This window comes from Muntiacus reevesi, chromosome 9, assembly GCF_963930625.1.
Source record: "Muntiacus reevesi chromosome 9, mMunRee1.1, whole genome shotgun sequence".
Lineage (NCBI taxonomy): Eukaryota > Metazoa > Chordata > Mammalia > Artiodactyla > Cervidae > Muntiacus > Muntiacus reevesi.
Window position 1 is genome coordinate 52,170,598 of NC_089257.1, and position 7,122 is coordinate 52,177,719.

Sequence of the window (7,122 nt, forward strand, 5' to 3'; positions counted from 1 at the left end):
TCCAGTGGCTAAGACTCCACGCTCCCAAAGCAGGGGGTCTGGGTTCTCTCCCTGGTCAGGGAACTAGATCCCACATGCCACAACTAAGAGTTCAAATGCTGCAACTAAAGATTCTGCAAGCCACCACTAAAGATCCCGCCTTCTGCAACGAAAAAGATCCAGAATGTTGCAACAAAGATAGAAGACCTTGTGTACGGAACTGGCGCAGCCAGATAGATAGATAAACTTTGGCAAAGTCTTCCTCCACTCTACTCCTCTGTTCAGCCGTCAGGGCAACATGGCTCATGATAGTTAAAACCTGGAGCAACTTAAATGTCCGTCCATAGAGAACGAATTAAATACATTATGCTACATCCTTGCGTGTGTGCGTGTCCGACTCTTTGAGATCCCATGAACTGTAACCCATCAGGCTCCTCTGTTCATGGGATTCTCCAGGCAAGAATACTGGAGTGGGTTGCCATGCCCTCCTCCAGGGGATTTTCCTGACCCAGGGATCGAACCTAATTGTCTTATATCTCCTGCATTGGCAGGCAGGTTCTTTACCACTAGTGCTACCTGGAAAGCCTGTGTGCTACATCCTTACATTGTTCGTGAGTCAGCTAAATTTTAAGTGTAGTTGAAATAACCACAACTCAAACTCCCAGAGGACAAAGTAGGGACTTGAATGGCTTGAAGATATATGGCTTCAGGTCCAGTGGGAACCAGGTATCCAAACAATGCTTTCAGGAAGCTGCTTCTTTACATCTCTCATCTCTGCTTTCTTCTTCTCTATATACTTCATGCTCAGGAAGCAAAGAGAGCCAACAGCAGCCCAGACTTCTCTGCCACAAAACTCACTGCCCCAAAGGTAAAGAGTATCTCATGCACTAGTTGGAGCTGTGGCTGACCATTTCTGGATCAATTTTGTGATTCAGACCAGGTCAAGTCTTTAATCAAGGGATAGATACTACATAAAGGGATAGATATAACATGAAATTTCTAGAAGGAAACATGATGATAGCCTTGGAATAGGCAAATATTTTCTTAAACATCAAAAAAGAACTAGTCATGAAAATGGAAAAAAAATCATAAATTGGACTTAAGCAAAGTGAAAAGCTGTTGTTTAAAAGACACCATTGGAAATGAAAAGGAAAATTCAGACTAAGAGAAAACAATAGATGCCCTCTAAGCTGTAAAATAATTTTGTCACTATAAAAAATAAGTGGCCTGAATCTATATGGAAAGATCTTTAGGGATTTCTGCTTTGCTTACCACTACATTTCTATTGGCTTCCCTGGTGGCTCAGAGGTTAAAGCATCTGCCTGCAATGCAGGAGACCCAGGTTCAATCCCTGGGTCGGGAAGATCCCCTGGAGGATTAAATGGCAACCCACTACAGTATTCTTGCCTGGAGAATCCCATGGACGGAGGAGCCTGATAGGCTACAGTCCACAGGGTCGCAAAGAGTCGGACACGACTGAGCGACTTCACTTTCACATTTCTATCACCTAAAATGGTGGACAATCAAAATTTTTGTTGAGTGACTGAATTGCCGAAATGTATTTTTAAATTTAAAATAATGCTATGTACAAATTGATCTCATTTACGTTAAAAAATATTTTTATATATGTGTAAATGCACCAAAAAAGGATTTAAAGGGGGAGGAGAGAGGTGAGCTTTTACTTTTCAATACTTATGTAGATGCTGGAATTTTTACTAAAATCAATAGGAAACATAAAAATCATAAGGCTAGTGTATTTCAGGGCCTGATCTTTGAGCCCTCAGGCCACGCCCTGCCTGGAGCGTAGTTTAGGGGATTACATCAGACTCTGTTTCCCAAGCCTACTTCAAAGTTTCACTCATGATTGATTTTTCGAGTTTTAGTCCAATTTGAGCCTCTCACTTTTGACTCAGCTCCTCTGAATTGACAAATAGACTAGCTTTTAATTTGTCTTTTCTACAAGATGCTCTCTCTCTAGTCATTCCCTCAGACCATCCATTTCAGCTCTAGTGTGAATGATGCCCCAACCTGCCTCGGACTCAGGTTCCCTGGAAACAGGAAAGTCCTCTTTAGAACAGGATGGGGAATCAAACTGACCCTCTCTCTCTGGGGTGAAAACTTTGCAAGATGCCTTCAAGTCACTGGAATTATGAAAGATACAAGAGTGTAAGGAAAAACTGCCTTATGCTTAACATGTTTACTCTTTTCACAGACTAAGAGCAGAACAGGCATTCATTGTTATTCCCATTTTAAAGAAAAAGGAAGCTCCAAGTCTGAATGACATGTGGGAGGTCACACAGCTAGAGTGGCTCTGACTCCAGTGAACGTCCCTTTACTGAAGTTTATTCTCTCTTATTCAACTACATCAAGGGAATATGAGTAGTTCACCAAGTCGCTTCATCTAAATTTGAAACTAACAGAACTCACCTAAACAATGAAAGAAGTTTCTACTCTAATTGTCTCTGCAGGTCCCATAACTGACACTGCTATGAAAGGGCCCAGGGCCATCGTGAGTAGACGGATATCCCACCATCCGAAATGTATCCCAGGCTGGTCTTATGAAAACTTTTAAGTCTGTAAAGATAAGAAGATAATTCCTCAAGAGAGCTTGATTATTTCCCACTCACCCAAACCAAAAGGAGTAGTTTCTCTGGAAACAGACTCCAGAACTTTCAAAAGTGCTCCAAGAAAGTGAGTCAAGATATGCACATGTGCCTTATAAAGAGTTGGCTCATAATGTCCTTCCATTTGATATCCTCTTGGAAAAATACCCTAGCCTCAGTACAAAAGTGGTAGCTCTATACTTTATGTGACCAGGTCCCTGATGGCCGTTGACTGGGCCAGAAATGAAACTGGTCAGACCCATGGCAGAGGCGCCCTAAACTTAGGGAACAAATCAAGGAAGTGGGGAAGCACTGGCTTGAATACTGAAGAAAGAAGTGAAAAATCATCAAAGTGATTAGTGAGGCTTCCCAGGACTTTCAAAGCTAGGAGTGTACCCCTGGGTAAGAGAAAGGACTTACATATACCAACGTTTTAATGTCCTCTCAAGGAAATGGCCAGGTTAGCCCTGATCAGTGAAGTCTGCTAACAACCTCCCCCCACCTCCTTCTTCTCTCTCTCTCTCCCTCTCTCTCTCTCTCTCTCACAGACACACATGCATCTCCAAACAACATTTAGTGTCTTCTTTTCTCAAATGTATGTTTTTAAAAAATAAGACCCCCTAGACATCTAGAGAAAGTTTATGTTTTAACATAACAGATTAACATGAAATGAAGAGACAGGAGAAAGAAAAGAAGAAAGAGAGAAAGAGAGTAGGTAGAGAAATCAGAAACAATACAAGAAATTAGTAAACTTTTAAAAAATTATACTCAGGAAAAATCAGATGTGGTTATTGAGTAATGTGAAATTAGATAACCACTCTTTTGCTGAACTTTAAAAAAATTTTTAAATCTGTTCAGAATCACTGAGGAACCCAAACAACAGTTAAAAATTGCTGGGCCAAGATGCAGGAGAAAGCAGAAGTATGGTGGTATCAGGAATTTGGAGTCCCTTTAACTAGAGACATTTACCAACTCCAGAAGTGAAGTGAAAGTCGCTTAGTAGTGTCTGACTCTTTGCGACCCCACGGACTATACAGTCCGTGGACTTCTCCGGACAAGAGTACGGGAGTGGGTATCCTTTCCCTTCCCCAGGGGCTCTTCCCAACCCAGGGATCGTACCCAGGTCTCCCCCGTTGCAGGCGATTCTTTACCAGCTGAACCACGAGGGAAGTCTACCAAAGGTTTATTTTATTTCAAGGTCTTGAGACATTTATTCTCTTATTCTTCTGGAGGCCAGAAGTTCAAAGTCAGTTTCACTGGGAGAAAATGAAGATGTCAGCAGGGCCACAATCTTCTGGAGGCTCTAGAAGAGAATCTATTCCTGCCTCTTCTGCCTTCTGGAGGCTGTTGGCATTCTGGGACGAGAGGTAACATCACTTGATCTTCAAAACCAGCATCTTCAAATCTCTTTCTGCTCCATTTTCACACGCCATTCTCCCCTGTGTCCCTCTGTCAAACCTCCCCCTGTTTCTTTTTCAAAGATGACCTGTGGTGGCATTTTGGGCTTATCCAGATAATCCAGGACAATCTCCTCACTTCAAAACCCTTAACCTAATCACATTTGCATAACCTCATTTCCAAATAAGGTCACATTTACAGGTTTCAGGGATTAGGACTCTTGGTAGGGTCCATTTTTCAGCATTCTAAAAGTAACATCAAAAACCATCAAGTTCCTATAGTAATGAGTTTCCCCAGTAGCTCAGGGGTAAAGAATCTGCCTGCAATGCAGGTTCAAGACGTTCGATCCGTGGGTCAGGAAGATCCCCTGGGGGAGGGCATGACAACCCATTCCAGTATTCTTGGCTGGAGAATCCCGTGGACAGGGCAGCCTGGTGGGAAACAATCCACAGGGTCACAAAGAGTTGGACATGACTGAAGCTATTTGGCACACATGCACCTATAGTAATAAATATAATAAAAGATATGCAAGACCTCTACACTGAAAACCACATAATGTAATTGATCAAAATAAAGATAAATCTGAATAACTGGAAGAATATACCATTTTCACAAACTGATGACGGTATTTTAAAGATACCAACTCCACAAATCGATTCTATAAATTGTGTGTACTCCTGATCAAAAAGTCAGCAATGTTTTATTGGGAGAAATTGATAAGCTGTTTCTAAAATTTATATGAAAATGCAAAAGCTGGGAAGAGCCAAAACCAACTTGAAAAAAGAGCAACACTGAAGGACTTGAACTACTAGATATCAATAAAAAGTTAAAATATAAAGAAGATACATGACAATTGAACTCTAAAGCAGCATTTTGAAAACTCTAATGTGTACAGGGCAACCACATAGGCATATCACTTAAATTATATCTTCCACTCACTGCCCCCGCTTTCCAGAGTAAGAACATTCATTGCAATGAGGGCTTTTGTTTAGAATAAGTAGGAGAAGTAGGTGCTCAGTAAATATTTGCTGAATTGACTTTCATAACCCAGTTCTCCTGGCATTTTTTAAAATAATAAATATCATGTCAACAAAAGGACTAATATCTTCCCATACATGTCCATTAGTGGTTTGGGGAAATGATAAGTGATCTTATACTAAACTTGAATATTGGATATTGGATGAGGCAGTTTCCTAGGAAGGCTTTTTCCCAATACAATGAGCTACAGACCAAGATGATGGGAACAGTTCTATACTTGGCTGATATCTAGGAAGCACAGGACTTACTCAATAATTTCCTCAGATTAGGTGTGTATTTTACATCAGTACCTTTATCTACACAAGTGGCCCTGGGATCTCAGTCTATTGTGATTCAGCAAACAATACTAGCTAGGACCTGAAATCAGTTGCCTATACCAATAATGGCTCCAATGGACTTTATCTTTCTATTGTGGCTCCTAAAATTAGTGTTTCTTTCTGTTATAATGAAAAAAAAACAATCTCTATTGATTGCAAAGAGCAATGCCTGATATTACAGCATGATTATATTCAGAATAAATTGAATCCTGTATTGTTCAGTAATAATTATCATGTTAAAGAGATTTCAGTTCACAAGATAAGAAAAAATCCTGTCATTAAGATAATAGCCAATAAGCCAAAACCCAAGCTGCATCAGTACATTAAACATAATTAGCCTTAGGTTTTTAAAAACTATTCCGAGGCAAAGTCAAGCCATTCCCTAGGAAGCTGTTATGATTGCCAAGTGCAGTTACAAGTCACTCCCCATCTGAGGCTGACAGAGGCTTAGAAGAGAGCATGATGTTCAAGAACACAGTGTGAATAATGCTTTTACTTTATTATTTTGTTTAATGCGTTGTTGTCCTTTGTTCCCACTATAATAAGCTAGTTTAGGCCCTTGTCACAGTGGTAAAGAATCTGCCAGCCAATGCAGGAGACACAGGTTTGATTCCTGATCCGGGAAGATCCCACAGGCTGCAAAGCAACTAAGTCCATGTGTCACTCCAGTATTCTTGCCTAGAGAATCCCATGGGCACAGAGGCCTAGCGGACTACAGTCCACAGGGTCACAGAGTCGGACGCGACTGAACAACAGCACATACACACACTTAACACACTTGTCCTAGTTCATTCAGGATACTACAACAAAATACCACAGACTGAATGGCTTATAAAGAACAGAATCCATTTCTCACAGTTCTGGAGGCTGGATATTTAGATCAAGGTGTCCACTTGGTATGTAATCACTAAAAAAAGAAAAAAACTACAAAATGAACATGGTTACATTCCAATACAACTTTATTTCCAAAAACTTTTGATGTTTAGCTTTTGCAAAGATGGTTAGCTCTCTACAAAAAATTCAAAAATTCCTTTCTAAGATTCACTGGGAAATAACTGCCTAGCTCTCCTTACAACCAGACATAGCTAGTGGAATGCAAGCAAGAATCATGAGTATCATGATTATTACTATTATTTATAAAACACTTATAAAGTGCATGGGCTTCCCTGGTGGCTCAGATGGTAAAGAATCAGCTTGTAATGTAACGAGACCTGGGTTCAGTCCCTGGGTTGGGAAGATCCCCTGGAAAAGGGAATGGCTACCCACTCTAGTATTCTTGCCTGGAGAAATCCATGGACAGAGGAGCCTGGCAGGCTACAGTCCGTGGGGTCGCAAAGAGTCAGACACAATTGAGTGACTAACACTTTCCCTTTATAAAGTGCATAATATGTGTCAGATATAGATAAATGTTAGACAAACATTAACTCATTTAATGCACATAACAATCCTATAAGGTAAGTTCTATTATTGTCTCCATTTCACAGACAAAGAAACTGAGGGTCACAGTAGTTGAATAATTACTGAATTTTTACTGAATAATTAGTTGAACACAGCTAATAAGTCTCAGATATGAAATTCCAGCCTAAGACATCTAACTCCGGAGTCCATACTCTTAACCATAGCATTATGCTTTTTCTTGGGCCAGGGACTTTAGAAAGCAAAGTTAGAAAGCTAGTTCCCTAGCTACTCTGTGGCCTCAGGGGATGGCAGTCACACAATTGCAGGGTCCTGGTTGTCTGATTAGCAACAGGGAAGCAAGGTGCCTGCTAACCATGAACTCCCATACT

At 40.6% G+C, this 7,122-nt stretch overlaps 1 non-coding gene across 1 annotated transcript; it reads left to right on the forward strand.

Annotated features, from left to right (window-relative positions):
• Positions 1-1,270: 1,270 nt before the first annotated feature.
• Positions 1,271-1,342, forward strand: TRNAC-GCA (transfer RNA cysteine (anticodon GCA)). Its single transcript has one exon. It is a non-coding gene; the product is annotated as a tRNA-Cys (tRNA).
• Positions 1,343-7,122: the final 5,780 nt, after the last annotated feature.